The 18,466-nt window shown below is 42.6% G+C and overlaps 1 pseudogene; it reads left to right on the forward strand.

The window, feature by feature from the left end:
- The first annotated feature begins 12,363 nt into the window (after positions 1-12,363).
- Positions 12,364-14,259, forward strand: LOC143403360 (autophagy-related protein 16-1-like; annotated as a pseudogene).
- The last annotated feature ends 4,207 nt before the right edge of the window (positions 14,260-18,466 follow it).

Genomic DNA, 18,466 nt, shown 5'->3' on the forward strand with positions numbered 1-18,466 from the left:
ATTCCATACTTAACATCATTTGAAAAATTAAAACAAGTGAAAATACTGTTATTGATTTGTTTTAAATAATGTGGTTCTATCACAAAGATTATTATTTTAAACTTTTTCTGGTTTGCTTAAGTATTAATGTAAAGCATAAGCTTATTAATTGAAGAAAAATTCAGTATGGAATAACAATTTATTGACATAAATTTGCATATAGCAATACAAAATGATATTAGGATCACATGGTCATGCAAAAGTGCCTTTCTTTTTTCTTTTCTTTTTTTTTTTTTTTTTGGCGGGGAGGGAGAGGGGCGTACAACTGACTTAACTCAGGGGCACTCGACCAGTGAACCACATCCCTAGCCCTATTTTGTATTTTACTAGAGACAGGATCTCACTGAGTTGCTTAGCGCCTCGCTAAATTGCTGAGGCTGGCTTTGAATTCCAGATCCTCCTGCCTCCACCTCCAGAGCCACTGGGATTACAGGAGGGCGCCCCCACGCCTGGCCGAAAGTTCCTTTCTTAATTTTCAGGATTTTTTTCTCCTTTTAAAAAATAATTTATCAAAACTACACTGAGTTTCATCTCGCTCCAGTTTGAATGCCAACCATCAAGAGTACAAATAGTAAGAAATGCTGACAAGGATGCAGGGAAAAGGGAACAGGGACCCTCAGTGGAATCCTGAATTGATCAATATGGAAATCAATATGAAGGTTCTTTAATGGTGTAGTCATATTACCACCATGTGCCCCAGCTACACCACTCCACAGTATTTAACCAGAAGAACTCTTAGTTAGCACATATAGAGCACACATAATCATGTTTATAAACCTGCAGAACATGCACAATTCATGTTTATAGTAAAACAATTAACCATAGCCAAGTCATACAAGCAGCCTAGGTGTCTGTCACCAGATGAAAAGACAAAAGAAAATGTGATACCTATAGACACAACCGAGTTTTACTGAGCCCTGGGGGCGGGGGGAACAAGATTATGTCATTAGTAGGAAAATGAATGAAACTAGAGAACACGGTGTAATGTGAAATAAGCCAGACTCAGAGAGTGAGAGTCCTCTGTTTCCATTCTATGTGGAAGGTAGAGAGAAAAGGGGGATGGGAATGCAATATCTCATAAAGACAGAAGAGAGAACAGTAGTGTAGGATGGGGTGCAGGGGCGGGAGGATGGGAGAGAGAGCGGAAGTACTGGGGAATGAAATTGACCAAACTGTGTTATGTGCAGGTATAAATATCGCAATGAAGAGGAGGAAGGGTCCGCAGAGGAGGCAGCGCTCCGGGGGAGCAGGGTCTACCTGTGAGCAGAAGTCCGCGCCCCGGACGCCCAGCTGGATGCACGTGGGACGCTGGAGCTTGGTCTCGCTGCTGCAGCCGTCCATCTCTCACACCCGAGTGTCCACCGCCGCTGCGCTGCCTGCCTGCCCGCCTGCTGTCGGCAGAGGAGCGGCTCACCAGGGAAGAGGTGGGAGGGAAGGGGGACCGGCAGAGCGAAGGGGAGGAGGTGGCAGTGGAGTCTACAAAGGAGTCTCCTGCCGGTCCAGGAGCGAAAGGGAGAGAAGCGGAATCCCGGAGGCGACCACGCTGCGTGCCAGAACGCAGTTGGCGCCCCGTCTCCCCCCGCCCCCCCCCCCCCCCCCCGCGCCTCGTCGTCTTTGGGACGGAGCGCAGGTGGGGGCAGCTGGGGAGTCCAGCCTTGCTTTGCGCCGGTTGGGCGCAGTTCACTGTCTGCACTCAGTTCTCGCCTGGGCCGTGAAGGCCAGTGGGAGTCAGCGAGGAGAAGGGGGTATGGGGTGCCAACTCTGTGCCTTGGAAGACACTTGCCCAGACGTCCTTACTGACCAAGGCTCCAGAGCTCTGCAGGTTCCCACGTCCTGCACGTCAGGCAGATGAAAAGGGCGCTCCGCTCTTCTGCTTTGCTTCCACTGGCCGCTCGGTGCAAAGTAATTTTTTTTTTCTATTTCTCACTTATGATGTTTCTTCTGAGGCCTAAGGACCACCGCTTGTCACAGAAAGGAGAATCAGAGCTGTCACGGGGCAGACAGCTGGGGTTTGCCTCTGTCCTCCCTTTCTCTCTCTCTCTCTCTCTCTCTCTCTCTCTCTCTCTCTCTCTCTCTAACTTTTGCACACACCACCACCACTGCTGGTTTATCTCTTGCAAGAGAAAACATACCTTATACACATTTACATATATGTAGCCAGGGATATAGTAAGTTCTAAATAAATAATAAAAGAATGAAAGGTAAATGAAGTATTAAGAGAGTTCTTTTTTCAAGTGACAAGAATTTTTGGCTAGCAGCTTAGCAGTGGAAGAGAAATTAACCAAATCAGGGTAAACTGAGTATTTATACAAAAAAGACAAAATTGAAGTGCCAATCATGTAGTCAGAAAACTTTCTACTGAGAAGTTTGCAATTTTATTAAATAGATATTAAATGGACATAAGTCATGTCCAAAGTATTGTATCTCAGTGTACTGTCAAGATTACAAAATTCACTTCTTTTATACAGGAGAAAAACAGTGTTTTTATATGTCATGTCAAACATGATGAGACTTCCCTGCAGGTACTCAAAGATGTATACTTAGCTTAGAAAAACAAAGAACACAAAATCAGAAATTTTTATGTTTCATGGATTATCTTTTTCATTTTTTAGAAAAATAAGGAACATTACATGATTACACAGGCCTCTCCCTAACCTCTTAAAGACTGAGTTGGGATGGGTGTCATAGGCATCACTTTCCTGGTCTTTTGCAAAGCACACAAGATGGTACCCCTATTTTGCATGAATTAGGCACAAATAGAACTTGCCTTCTTGGGTTTTCTATCCTTGATCTTCTTTGCCAAAATTTGGGTATGTAGAAATATTTGCATATTGCAATCTATGACAGTTTTATCATCTGTATAGTTTGTATTCAATTAGAGACCTTTCCTATGGAAATGTTACTAATTTTTATTAAAAGATTGCTATTGTTCATGTAAAATATGAAAAAAAAATTCAGTGAATCTGATAGTGTGAACTTGGGGGACTAGATACTCAGAGCTATGACCAAGCAGAGGGATTCATGCAAAAAAGTGTGGTGCTTTCCTCTCCTGGGCTCAGTTCTGTTTCACACTCTCTTGCGCTCCAGGTGATCAGTGATGTCTCTCCAGCAAGTGCCTGTGCCTCCTGGGCATGCCAATCTTGGCATCTGGCCTGCAGCACCTTGCTCCACATCCGGCGCCAGCTCACAAGCACTGTTGTGCAGTATTAGTGGGAATTGTTTTGTGTTGTTGGAAGGCTTCTTGGATACTCAGCAAGCATCAGCCTTTTAATTTTGGAGCCTTATTGTCATTCAGATGTGTACCTCTGCAGGTGTACAAAGTATCAGATTTTACAGTCAGTGGGTTGTACTTGAGAGACATGTCTTAAATTGTACGTTTTTTGGAGAAGTTTATATACTTTCTTGGAGACAGGATAGCCTTTTCTTTAATATCCATTTAAAACCTATTCATTTCATTTAGTGGGAATGTTAACTTGTCACCAAACAGGACTCTACTTAAAAGAAAATTTAAAACTCTTTGGCTTATGTGTGCAGGCTGGGTGTGGTGGTGCATGTCTGTAATCCCAGTAGCTCGGGAGGCTGAGGCAGGAGGATGAGGAGTTCAAGCCAGCCTCAGCAAAGGCAAGTACTAAGCAACTCAGTGAGACCCTGTCTCTAAATAAAATACAAAATAGGGCTGAAGATGTGGCTTAGTGGTCAAATGCCCCTGAATTCAATCCCAGATACACCCCCCACCCCCCACCAAATTGCTTCTACACCCTGATGCCCCTTGACTATGGGAGGAGAAAGTCCTGCTCCTGAACAATGCAGACAGTGTGTAGGCCAAAGTACAAATGCTGGACAACCGCCTCAGTGAAGGGCTTTCTAAAAACTGATGTTTAAATTGAGGTCTGAATACAGGAGTAGAAATTAGTCAAATAAGAAGGGGGTTGCGTGAACCCCCTTCCCTTCTGAAAACCCCCTTCTTATTTGACTAATTTCTACTAGTCAAATTAATTTCTACTAGGTGTAGTGGTGTACATATATAAGCCAGTTACCAGAAAGACTGAGACAGGAGGATTACAGTCCAAGGGCTAGCTCTGGCAATTTAATGAGACCCTTTCTCAAAATAAAAAATACAAAGGACTCGGGTTATATCTCAGTAGTACGGTGACCCTGGGTTCAATCCTTTGTCCTGCCAAACAAAACAAAACAAATGAAATGGTCTGAGATGAATTCACAGGCAGACAGACCAAGAATATCCCCAGATCTTACCATGATACAAACCACCTCAAAGATGTCCAAATCTGCTTTCAGCCCTGCTCTGCCTACAGGGTTCCTGAACACAGGAATCTCAAACTCAGCATGTCCCAAATCAAACTTAACTACACCTAAACTTGCTACATTTTTTATGTTCTCTTCCCATTCACCTTGTTTCCCAAGCCAGAAATATGAGAGTCATCCTGAGACAGGAATGGAGAGAGTAGCTGGATATATAAATATGGAGCCCAGATTCCAGAGGGAAATTATCATGAAAATGGATGAGAACACTTAGGGAGAACTTGATAGTGTGAGCAGAGAAGAGGGACAATAGATGGAGTCTCAAGGAACAACAACATTTAAGGGAAAGTATTCCCTTAAAGAAGAAAAAAGGGAGGAACAAAGAGACTTGGCATCACAGAAGCCCAGGGAAGAGTATCTTGAGAAGTGGGAAAGTTTGATTGACAAATGCCACTCAGGTCAAGTTTAAGGAATAAGGATGTAGTCACTGGACTCTGCAATTAGAAAACCATTGGTAATCTTGACAAGACCAGCATCAGTGGAGTCGGGGCAACAGGAATTAGACTGCAGTAGGCAGAGGAGGAACCAGGAGAGGATGTGGAGACAGGGAGAGTGAATAGCCTTTTCAACAAGCTTCACTGTGAAGGGCAGAATCTGGGTGCAACTTACATTTGAGGCATGGGTTTAATTTTATTTTTAAGGCAAAAGCGATTACAGCATACAAAATACTATTGAAAAACGCTGGTAATGAGGCAAAGAGGAAAACTACAGGAGAGAGAAAATAAAGTCCTTGAGGAGATGGGAAGGGATTCAAATGTTGAACAAATGAGAATTAGCCCTAAGAAAGAATACCAACTTCAACTCTGATGGGAGCAAAAAGAGATAGAGGTCAGACTGGGAACACCCTTACAGGATGGGAAGATAGGAACTCGATGGAGTCCTGTTCTAAAATATTAGAGAATATCAAGAAAAAAGCTCTCTTAAAAATGTTCTTTCTCTCTCTCTCTCTCTGTTTTTTTTTTTTTTCCTTTTGAAATTTCCTATTGTTTCCACCATGCAGCAAAGGCTACCTGCTTCTAAGGCAGGATCAACCTTACAAGGAACAAGCTGGATCCTTGGGAAAACTCTTGCTTCAATTCAGGGGAAGGCTTGCCTTGGTGGGTTTGAATGAAGTAGTTGAGGATGTGATTCCTTGCGACTTTGCCAGCATGGTCCCACTCTTACAAAAAGCTTAAGATGCCGGGTTTCTGTTTTCGTGACCAAAAGGCTCAGGGGTCACTCTAGTTAAACTGGGCTAACTGGGCTGCATGAAATAACCACACAAGAGACACAAATACCTTTTTCTTTGGGGTTGCTGTGACGGCTCCTCTGACCGTAAGGGTCCACAGAAAGAGAGAGATCGAGAGCATGCGCTGACCCCTTTTATTGAGGAGAAGCTATTCAAATGAGGCCAGGGGTCAGGTTTCAGGGGCTGAGTCTATCTTCATGATGTCCACTGTCATCAGGTTGACTGACACCTGGGTAGACCACACCCAAGGGCACAGTAAGAGAAGGGGACACACACAAGGGACTTCCATGGAAGATTCTATCCTAAACAGGGCAAGGGGTTATATTACAAAGGAACAGGTGAGCATAGCTTCACCCATGGGGCTGTAGCAAGACACAGCCATTTCTGTGACTGAGCGCCTCAGCACCCAGCTGGGGAGTGTAACTCAGTCACCCGTAAGGTAAGGTTGGCCTCCCACATTAAGAGCCTGGTAATTGCTGCCTGTTCTTTGATAGAAGTCATGATCAATCAGTAGTCCTGAAGTTGGCTCACTACCCGCAGAGGACACTGGATATGTGATTCCAGGAAGGGTGTCCACTTACCTTAGCCAAGCAAGACAACTGGGTGGACAACTGTGGATCAATCTTCAGCCCTGGAACTGTGGCTGGTAGTGGATAGTGGAGGCAGCTGGACAATGAAACCAAAGGGCATTGTCTTCACAGGATACTAATAGATGCAATCTGGAGAGAAGAGACCCTCTGAGTTGGCAGAATAGGACACTCCAGGCTTCCTACCTACACAGCTGTGTGAGGGGACACATTTTCTATTTATGGCTCAATTGAAAATTTTTTTTTCTTAAATTATATATATATATAATCTTATTTATGGAAATATATACATATATAATCTGGTGTTTCAAAACTCAGCAACTACCAGGAGTGGTGGCTCACACCTGTAATCCAGCAGCTGGGGAGGCTGAGGCAGGAGGATCATGAGTTCAAAGGGAGCCTCAGCAATTGAGTGAGACCCTGTCTCTAAATAAAATACAAAATGGAGCTGGGGACATGGCTTAGTGGTTGAGTGCCACTGAGTTCACTCCCAGACACGCCACCGCCCCCCCCCCCCAAAAAAAAAAAAACAGAAACTGAAAACTACCCTCTTGGCTCCCTGCTGGTAGACCCTCATCTTTCTCATTTCTGTTGCTATCCCCTCCCTACACGACTGTCCAAGGTTCCCAACTCTTTCTTTTCAGATGCTCCAAAGTGAGTCCCTCAAAAAAGCAACCATTATCCATGGGAATTAAAAAAGAAAGGGCTGTCTAGCGCCAGGTGGGGAGCATTTTAATTAGATAGGAAGCTCCTTTCAAGTCCTCTTCTAATTTTCTAACTTTCTCCGTGAAGAGGAGGAAATCACAATGAACTTTTCACCATCTCCAAGGGCATCAACCCTGCGATTCTGGGCGCGCTGCTCAGGCTCCTCTCGCCTTCTCCCAGGACGAACTCCGCGGGGATCCCCTACACTGAGGCGCAAAATCCTGGGCACCTGCGCCCCCTACTGGCCTCAATAGACACTCGGAAGCGCGCGATTCTTCCGGTAAAACTGGGTGACAGTTAAGAATCTAACCAACTGACAGACCTGCTCCCAACCCGCTTGAACCCAGGACTGGAAACTGAGTCTGACCATCCCACCTCTGAGCTAAGGAACACCTTTTCCTATTTCAAGTGTTTTCTACTTGTACTGAAATAGGGCAATAGGTCCAAATAGAAGCAGGTGTCCTGGCGAAGGATTTGGTAGCCAGTGGCTTAGGGTCACCTGAGGACACAGCGGGGTCTTTCAGGGCCATGGGGCCCATTGGCCACGGGGTGGAGACCTCCAGTGCCAGCAAGCATGGAGCCCTCAGCGTCACCATGGACAGGATGTCCCAAGCTTGGACACCCAGATTCAAGGTATCCAGTTTCTCAGTGGTTGTGGCCTCAGGCACCTGAATTAATGAGGAGCCAGGGGACAGCGCTGTGGGACAGGGCTGAGTGGACAAACAGCAGGAGATCGTGGAGGTCTAAGGGAGCAGCCACTGTCCTGAGCAGCCTCTCTCCCTGCCCTGAATCCCACCTCTCCCCTCAAGTAGAACTTGGAGAGGAAACCAAGTCCCACTTAAGGAGTGAGAGAAAATGGGCTTTACCCCAACTAGACAAAAGGTTCCACCTAGAATTAAACTCTGATTGTTGGACTTAAATTGTCCAGAGTGCTCACCATTACTGCATGGAACCACAGTAATGAACAAGTCCTAACTCGCCCTAGATTTGCAAGCCCTTTCTCTGGCTCCATCAAGCCCCAGCTTTTCTTCCTCCGGTGAGTACGGATATTACTCAGCTATTACTCTGTGGGTCCTCTAATCCATAAACACATTGTATCTCCTAATTTAGGTGTTCTTTTATCCACTTTAAATCCTTTGCCATTTATACACTCTAATATGTTTTTTTTTTTTTTTTTGAAGTATTTCATTTTGGGGAAACTATTTTAAATGGTATTGATTTTAAAAGTTTGCTTTCTAGGTGTATATATTGCTATTAATAGAAATACATTTGATTTTTGTTCATGAACATTGCACCCTACAATTCAGCTAATCCTGCTCATTCGTTTTAATATTTTGGGGAGTTTTCCATCCAGAATCTTTGGGATCTTCTATATGGACAATCATATCATCTGTTATAGAAACAGTTTTATCTCTGCCTTTCCCAGAATGGATGCCCTTTCTTTTTCTGCACTGTCTCATTGTTAGGACTGACATAGAATGCTGATGTGACTGGTGAGGGTGGCCACTTTGCCTTTTAACCAGTGTGAGGGGAGGGCATTTGGTTTTCCCCAGGAAATATGATGAGTGTGATGTTAGCTATTCCATTTCATAGATATCCTTTATCAGTTTGAGAATTTTTTCTTCTATTCCTAATATGCTACTTTTTTATCAACAGTAGATGTTCTCACTGAATTGCCTTTGCCCCTTTGTCAATAATCAATTGACCATACTGATGGGGCCCTCTTTGTGTAGGTTAATATTTTTGTTATTTTCATTTATGTGTTTATCCCTCTGCCCATAGTACAATATCTTGTTAATTGTGGCTTTATAGTGAGTCTTAACATTGGGTAGTGCAATGCATATTGTCAAATACAGTTTCTATGCCAACTGATATCATTATGTAATTTTAGTATTTAACTATCAACATAGTGAATTACAACAATTGATTATTTTACAGAGAGCCAGTCAGGCATCCCTGGGATTAACCCAGCAATTAGGGAGTTTCTCCCCCCACAAAGAGAACCAATAAGATATGTAGATATGAAAGGGTGCATTATGAGAATTGACCCATAATTTTGAAGGCCAGGAAGTCCCATGATATGCCATCAAAGCTGGAGACCCAGATGTAATTCACTCTGGGTCCACAGGCTTAAGAAGCAGGGGAGCTTTCACTGCAGAGTTGAAGTGATGATGGTCCCAGCTCCAGAAGACAAAGTGAATTAGTTATTCCTCCATCTTGATTATTATTGCTGTTATTATTCTTTGCAGTATTGGAGAATGACTCCAGAGCCTTCTACATACTAGGCAAGCAATATGCCTCTGAGGTACATTCCAGCCACTTTTATTTTATTTTGTGACAGGATCTCCCTGAGTTTTCCAGGCTGGCCTTGAACTTGAGATCTTGCCTTAGCCTCTCAAAAAGTGGGAGTACAGGTGTGAGACATCATGCTCAGTTCTCTATCTTTATTTTTTATGGGACTGTGGATGAATTGAATAATATGTACCCACATCAGTGAAGATGGATCTTCTTTCCCAGTCCTGAGTCAAATACTAATCTTTACACAGGCAGAAAAAAAATGTCTCACTAGTTATTGGCGTGTACGTTAATGCAGTTGAATTCACATTAGAAAAAAAAAAAATCACACCCACTTTATTGTATTGCTCATTTTGTATATTGCTGGAATTAATTTGTTAATACTTTATTACAAACTTGCAGTATGTTCATGGGGGTTATTGATCTATAGGTTTTGGGGTTCTTTGGTTTTCTTTAGAAGGCAGGGATCTCTTTGATATTGTATTAAGGTCATGCTGACTTCACAAAATAAATCATGAAGTATTTCCTCCTTTTCCATTTTCTGAAAAAAAAAATTCCGTAGCTTTTATGATGTTTCTTCTTTAGTTGTTAACAAAATTACCCAGTTAATTAATATGGACCTAGAGATTATTTTTTATTATTAATATGGTTTTAATAATAGAGCATTATTCAGGTTATTTGTTTCATTTTGAGTTAGTTTAGTAGCTTGGGGTTTTCAAGAAATGAATCCACATTTGAATTTATATGATAGGGTAGTTCATAATGTTACAATATTCCCATATTATGCTCTTGATATTTTTAGGATCTTTAATGATAGTTCATGTCATTCTTGATAATACTAATGTATGTTTTCCTTCTTTTTTTATAAATACCAGTTAGAATATTACATTTTTTTACTTTCTCAGAGAATAACATTTTCAAAAATTAGAGGAAGAATTGTGGGAAAGAGGATCTAAACAGTGGAGTTGGAGATACAGAAGAATCCTGAGAAGGTAATGAAGGTAATGCATAGAGCTGATATGTCAATTAACTGAAGGGTGACCTAAAAGAAAGAAGTGCTGGGCTCACATAGGGAGTTATTCTTTTGTGGTTCTGCACCCAGATATCTGGGTATGGGCTTCGTGCCACTGCAGGTCTATGCTGGCAGCAGTCACGAAGGAGAGCTCCATGCAAAAGGAGGAGAGCAAGGGAAAGCTGGAACCCACCAGTTCCTCTCCATCTGTTCATCACCACATTAAACCAGAAGAGTCCTAAATTTATAATCTAGACTAAAATTTAATTGATATTTTAAGAATACATGAAATTCATAAATGTGCATGAACCTAATATAAGAGTTTCAAAATACATGTAGAGAAAAAAATGACAAGAACTAAAGGAAATCTACCATCACTATATAGTTTTAAACATTTGTTGTCTGTAAATGGTAGAACAAGTACAAGAAAAGAAAAAAAGTGTGTATGGCTATAAAGGATTTAAATAATACAAGGATATTTAGATTATTATATCTAGCAGATAGAGAAGACACATTCATTTCAGGATTACATGGAACATTCACCAAAGTAAACTGTAAGGTACATTGTGATTATAGTTTTAATCTTGTATTTTCCACACATACTTAAGTGCTGAATGTTGGGTTCCTCACTGATGGCTCTATTAGGAGTGGTGGAAACTTTGGGAACTGGGACCTATTTTGAGGAAGTAAAGTCATTGGAGGCATGTCCTGGAAGGGGGCAATAAGGACGTGGGCCCCTTCTGCTCTCTCACTTCCCACACACCATGATGTGAACACCTTTGCTCCACCACATGACCCCGACCAAAGTGTTTGGCTTCACCACAGGTCAAAGGAAAGGGGCAAAGAATCCATGGATTTAACCTTTCAAAACATTTGCTTAAACACATTTTTCCTTCTTTGAAGTTGTTTATCTTAGGTATTTTGTTACAGTGTTGGCAAGTTAACTCATACAATCATAAAGTGAGTCTCAAGATTTTCTGAAGAATTTTTTTCAGTGTATATTATTTGACAACAGAATTAAATTATGTGTCAACAATGTAAGTATCTGAAAGATAAGCAAACCTTTTGGAACTGAGTAATGTATTTCTTTTAAAAATACATGTGTGTTAAAAAAATTACAAGGGAAATTAGAAATTATTTTGAGCTGAAGGATAACTGAGATTCAACCAAGCAACAGCAATGCTTGGTTGATGAAGAAGATCTAAAAAGAGTATTTCTACGTCCACCTGCTTACATTAGAAAAAGACACATAAAATCAAGGATGTCTTGAGCTCCCACCTTGAGAAGCTACAAATAAAGAAAGGAAATAAGCCAAAGTAAATGGATGAAGGGAAATAATAAAGATAGGATGAAAAATAAAATAGGAAATGATGACACCATAAAAAACAATAAAATAGAAAATGGTTCTTCAAAAAGCTGAGAGCAAGACCAAGCAAGAGAGAGAAGTGCAATAAGCAATACCAAATACAAAAGGCATCTCAATAGATCCTAATGTATTACAATAATGTAGTATTGTATATCTTCCTGTTCAATGACAACATATTTTTTTAAAAAACTTGAAAACCAAATAATCAAAATTCATACCAGAAAAAAGTGAAAAATCTGAATAACTATATACATGTGATAGTAACCAAATTTATAAAAACATATCAGATGTACCCTAAAAATATGACTTAATTGGTGATTATGTCAACTATTTAAGAAAGAAATAATACTAACCTTATCCAAAGTTTTTCTGATAATATGCCCTGGATATACAATACAGCCAAATCCATATATGAGGTCAGAAGGATCCTGGTCACAAAATGCCCAAACAACACTTACATGTTTTATTAAAACTTATAACTAGTATTACTTTTTTCAGTTCTGGTGATCAAACCCAGGGCCTTGTGAACCCTAGTCAAGGATTCTACTGCTGAGCAAGAACCTCAGTCATCCCAAGGACATTTTGAGATAAGAAAATGACAAACTAATATTCTTCATGAACAGGGACACAATAAACATCACCAAATATTAGGAAAGTAAATCTCAAAATATTACAAAATGGACATGGCATCGGGAGCACCTGTGTGTGGAGCTGATCTCTGGGGCTGCTGTCCTTCCCTCCTCCTTTGGTCCCCTTATGCTGTGGTCGCAGGCCTTCACTAGGATAGGAGTCCCTTAGGTGCTGTGGCAACATGCCACTTCTTCAGGCTTCCGTGTTGCCTGCATCTCCAGCTGACATGCCACCTTGCAGAGGAGCTGAGGTGCAGGAACCGGATGCAGAGAAAGTCTTTGGGGGAGATAATCCTGCAGTTCCTGGATACAGTGGCACATGGAATGTTGACATATCCAACCAGACTTTGAAGGACATATATGATGCCCTGCAGGTCACTTCTACTGCCTTGGAGGAGAAACGGAAGAAAACTACCACAGAGAACCAGGAGCCAGTCACTAGGCAGATGGCCAAGAAGGGCCAGGAAGGCAGCTCCCTCAATGCAGAGAAGGAAAAGGACTCCAGGAGACAGCAAGCCTGGCTGCAGAAAGAGCTTGCAGAAGCCACAAAGGAACCACTGCCTGTTGAACAGGATGATGACACTGAAGTCATTGTGGATGGGACAGAGCACACAGAGGAGATCTCTTCTGTGCAAGCTATCAGCAGAGCAGCTGCTAAGTGACTCTCACAGCTTGTTGGAGGCCTTCTGGATTCTATCACTAAGATCTTTGGGAGATGCTCTGTCTCTCCCTTTCCAGTCTCCCAAGACAATGTGCATCCTCATCCTGGTTCTGGTAAACAAATGAGGGTACCAACTATTGCCTATGTGTCTTTGATGCACATGATGGGGAAGTTAATGCTGTGCAGTTCAGTGCAGGTTCCCTATTACTGGCCACAGGTAAATGGAAATGTTAAGTTATGGGAAGCATTTGGAGACAAATATGAGTTCAAAGGCTCCCTATTTGGTAGTAATGCTGAAATTACAAGCATTGAATTTTTTTTTTGAGAGAGAGAATTTTTAATATTTTTTAGGTTTTGGTGGACACAACTTCTTTATTTTTATGTGGTGCTGAGGATTGAACCCAGTGCCCCATGCATGCCAGGTGAGCGTGTTACCGCTTGAGCCACATCCCCAGCCCCAAGCATTGAATTTTCATTTTTTTTTTCTTTTTCTACTTTTTATTGGTTCTTTTTAGTTATACGTATCATTAGGATTCATTTGATAGTGCTGGGGCTTACAACTTCAAATAATTTTGGAAGTTGCATCTGGACTGTGAATGATTACTGATTATGGCACATGCACACAGGACATAGTGGGAAAGTGTTCCCTGCTGATTTCCTGCTGGACAATGCATGGATGTCTCAGGAAGTCATGACCTGACCCTTGAACTCTGGGATCTATGCAAGAAAGCATAAAGACAGCATTTGCAGGATTCAGTTACAATGATGTTGTTTGCACAGAGCAATGTGTGATGAGTGGGCATTTTGACAAGAAAAGTCATTTCAGGGACATTTGATCAGAGTGTGGTGTGAGAAATGGAGCTATTGGGGAAAATTTTTGCTTTGGATCTAACCCAGAAAGGACTGCATTTCTGAGCTCTTCCCATGATGACTTGCTGAAAATCATTGATTTTCAGACAAATGCCCTCAAGCAGAGGTTCAGTGCACCTGGATTCAAGTGCAGCTCTGACTGTACCAGAGTGTCTTCAGCCTTGATTGCAGTGGCAGCAGTCTTGGCCAAGGGCTCTCTCTATTCTCTCTCTGTCTGGATTGTGCTCACAGGGAAAGAGGAGAAAGTTCTTTCAAAACAGCACAGCTGCTCCCTTAGGCTGGATTCAGTGAGGCCCGACTGCTAAGTGAGCAAGACTTACAGTGCATGGAGAATTTCTCTAGAATTCTTTTGCTGTCAACGAGTCTCTGCTTGGGCAGGTACAGCTGGACTTGGAATGCACTGGGTGTGGTTTACAGTCTTGACTCCAGTGCTCTTCTGGTGTCTCCCAGAAGCTCCTCTGTCAACACTGTGGCATGTTCTCCCTCCAGTGTGCATGTTGTCAGTGTGGACAAAAGCAGCAAAGCTGTGCTAAGGGCACAGAATTGATGACCTTTAGGAGAGGAGCAGGGATGCACACAGCCCTGTCCTGTGGGCACAGGTCCTTCCAGAGAAGAGCCCAAGTCATGCAACATGGTGGCCTTCCTTTGGACAGGATTTCTGAGAATTTTGACTGAGCTCTATAATGGCCCGGAGGAAAAAATACTGAAACAGCCTGACCCTGCAAGTCACCTGGCCAAGGATCAGGCTCTTGTCTCAGTTGGTGTGGGAAACACTAGTAATTCTGATCTTCCATACCTCATTGGGGAGCCACAGGGTCCCCTCTAGCTCTTCTCACTGGATGACAGTCCAGGTTTGTCCTCAGCTGTGCTGTTCCCATCCAGTTCCTCCAGATGCACAGCTATGGGAGGCCATCCTTGCACGTGATTTGAGTTACCTCCCTGGCTGGGTGAGAGACGCTTAGAAACAGCCATGTTAGAGCCTTCTCCACCCTTTTCCAGGTCTGAGGGCTTGTCCATGCAGAGGCATGTCTGGCCACTGCCCTGAAGACCCAAGCGTTGCCCCTGACCTTGGGATGCTGCCCCCTTTAATCTTCATTGGGTGAGATTTTCCCTGGAAGTTTTTGATCCCCAATAAAAGCCCACTTCCTGGCGTGTTCTCTCCCTCTCTCTCTCTCTCTCTCTCTCTCTCTCTCTCTCTCTCTCTCTCACCTCTTCAGTAAACCTCACCACCGCTTTAGGTGGCTGGAGGCAGGAGCTAGGAGAAGCCATCTCAGAGCTGGTATTAAAGGTAATGAGAGTCTTTAATTTAAAACTCCCTAGCAATTACTTATGAACTAAACCTTATTTCATGAAGCCAGTGCTGGTTGCATGGCAGAAACAGCCCTCCAACTGGAGGTCCTTTGCCCAGTGGACTTGCTCTAAGCATTGGATTACAGGAAACCCCAAACACAGGTCCTGGGGTGATCATAGGGCCTCATGATCTCATTATTGCTGAAACTTGAGGTCTTTTGAATGGTCTTAAAATTTTGACTCCATCCAGCTCAGTTCTTCTACATATCTACTTCTTGGTCAAGAAATGTATATTGATTTGATTAAAAAAAATTGAGACAGGCAAGGACATGTGCCAGCCTTTTCAAGTGAGGTGGGTTTGTGACAGAGTTGAAAATTGGGCTCCTATATCATTTTGCAAATGCATGGAAGGTGTGTGCTTGCCACATTCTTACTGATGACAAAGGATTTGAAGTATCTGATGTATTTGCTCCAGAGCTGGTGGTGGTGATTCCAGCCACTGGCCCTCTCCAGTCCTGTATGCACTGACCTTGGAGTTCAGTGCAGGAAGCCCAGTTCAAGGAGCATGGTGGTGCTGTGATCCCTGTTGGGCTGTGATGAAGGCTGGGGAAACATTTATCCTTATTAGTTGACCTGTGTAAGATTTTAATTCTGTGTCAGTGTCCATAACATCATGTTTTTATCACATTTTAATTTGCACTTTTTTCTTCCACACTTGTTCTCTGGACATGAGGGACATGGGTGCCAGAAAAGGAGAAAGGAATGAGGCATCTTTGCTCTGGCAGGGACATCGTCTTCATTTTCCATCATTTCCCTGCTTGCAACTTCTTTTTTGTTTTGCCATTCAAAGAACTTGTATTGAGGGGAGTGGAAATTCACAGCCAGGGCACATCTTTAATTTATTGAACTATGTATGTTGCCCAACAGAACCTGACCATAAATTTTTAAAAAAAATCTGTTATATGCTTTTCAAAAAATTTTAAAAAGGATAATATCTTGTGACCAAGGTTATATCTCAGGAGTACTATATTGCTATTAACAATATAATATTAAATGTTGCTATTAATCACATTAAGAAAACTGTAGATGCATAACTAGAACTTCACAAAATTCAACACCCATTCATGTTTTAAGTGGTAAGCAAATGAGGACTAGCAGGATAACACCTCAATCTGATAAAAAGTCCTATAAACAACCTACAGGTGATTTTATACCTAATAGGAAAAGCCTGAAGTGCCAGATTCAATAATTTAACAAGTGGCTAGAAGTGCCCATAACTGGGGAGAAGAGGAACTACTGGAAAATGGGAGTCTGTCCAAAAGGAAGGTGGATGGTAGGGTGAGGCTGGTGAGGGGCTTGCCTTTGTTTCAGTTGAGCAGTTTTGATGGAAAAAGAAAGAGAAGGGATATCTTGCAGGTAAGGAAGAAAAGAAACTCCAGACTTCAGGTAGATGTCAGATGTGGGTGCAGTCTGCCTAGAGTATGGGCACTCAAAGATGACTGTTGAGGTATAGAGGAGTTAATAGAATCTATGAACTTACAATTTTATGAAAATATATAAGATCTAACTTCACAAGGAGAAGAGGTGCAGGACCACTATGAAACATTAGGAGTAGAAATGTCTGGTTTGATGCCAAGAAGCCTGTTGATTACCTTTATGAAAGTTTTCTGTACACAGCATACTAAACAGACTTAAATATGCTGTAGGTCCAGGTATGACTCTCCAGAAAGAACTAGTCCTTGACAACATTGGCCTCTTACTCCTTTTCTAGGTAGCCTGGAGTCATGGAACTTTGGTAAAGCTATTCACTAGAACATGGTCAGGAGGGAGGCTTACTCCTCTAGGGTGTGGTGCAGGGCATGGGCACTGCTTTTTAGCTCATGGAACATTTGTTGTCTGGAGCCTATGGAAAGGCAGGAGGTAACCATGGACACAACTGAAACTGAGTTATCTCAGGGCTGAAGACATTGTAGGTCTGTACACAACTCAAGCTTTCTTTGTCAATGAGGCACAAAGCATGGGCTGCTTGAACCTGTAAAACCCTAGCTCATCCATTTGAGGTCCCAGGACTAAATTCCCACTCCTTGTACCTGGAATGCCTCTTCCACCTGGACACCCTATATAAGTTTGTCAAAGCTCAGTCCCATGTCATGTCCTCTACAGACCTTTTACCTTCCTTGCATGCAATAAAAGACCCCTCTGCACCAGTGAACTCAAGGCACAAGAGGTGACTTCTCATATTGGGTCTGTGGCCCCTCAGTTGGTTTATCAATAGGGGTCTGTGTCTTGCCCTAAGGTGGGGGTTCCCTGGAGGCAAGGCTCTGTCTACTCATCCATGGGTCTCTGGTGGCTCAGACAGCAAGCCATTGGCCCTTGTTGTCTCTCAACAGAGAGGCACTCTGAGAGGCATTTTAGATGGCTTCCCTCCCCTTGCTCCATGAGAAAAAAGACATGCTGTGGTGGCCAGGTTCTTACTCTTTCCACACAGAAGGTCTTTATGGATGCACATCTCTCAGTACCTGTCCATCTGATTGATTTTAATCTGTCCACATGGGTCAGCATGACTGTAACAGATAAACTACCAGAATGTGCTGATTTCCACATCATATGTGCTGATTTCCACATCATTTCCACAACACTTCACAAGTGCTTTATCTAGAATGGTGGCAATGCTGCACAGAGTTCTCTGTGGCTCTGAGGGAGAATATCTAGTTGACCTTCTCTCCAACAGAGTAGAACTTAGAATGAATCAGGAGATAGGGAAGCAAGGGCCTGGCTAGAATAATGGGAAGATGCTTTCTCTGTCATTGAGAGATGCAGGCCACAAAAATAGTGGAGAAGGAAGTGGAATTAAGGACAAAGGGCACAAAGAAAGGGTGAACCCAGGAGGTGCAGCTGTGACTACCTCTGAGCTCTGAGCTTCAAGGCCCAGGAAGTTGCATGTGGGCCTCAAGAAAGAGAGGATCATTTGGGTGAGCTCTTTCCCCTGCCCAATCTGTTCTCTGAGAGCAGTATAGTCAGCTATGTGGCCTAAGACATAGTGGCTGTGCTTGTTGTCAAAGGAGCCATCCATAGTATTACCCTCCAGCTTCAGAGAGTTCTTCACTCCTGGAGGATCATCCAAATTCAGCTCTGAAAAAGAAAACCACAATAATATAGAATCTGCCCTTATTCATGATGATATCCTCATTTACAACCAATGCAAAGAGACAGTAAAAGAGCCCAGAATCAAGAAAGGCAGTCTTCAAAAATGCAGGGTGGGTCAAGCCCATGGAGACATTTTGATTTCTTTATTTTTATAATCTTTCTTACATCATTGCATAATGATAAACTTGCCAGATGACAAACTTTGTCTTCACTGACAAGTGGGCTATTCAGGACAAATAGTATAAACATGAAAAGTTTTCTGGATAGAAAAGGCACAGACAAGTAAATGAGAATGTGTACAGGGCAATGACCCAAAC

The sequence above is a fragment of the Callospermophilus lateralis genome, chromosome 7 (assembly GCF_048772815.1).
Source record: "Callospermophilus lateralis isolate mCalLat2 chromosome 7, mCalLat2.hap1, whole genome shotgun sequence".
NCBI lineage: Eukaryota > Metazoa > Chordata > Mammalia > Rodentia > Sciuridae > Callospermophilus > Callospermophilus lateralis.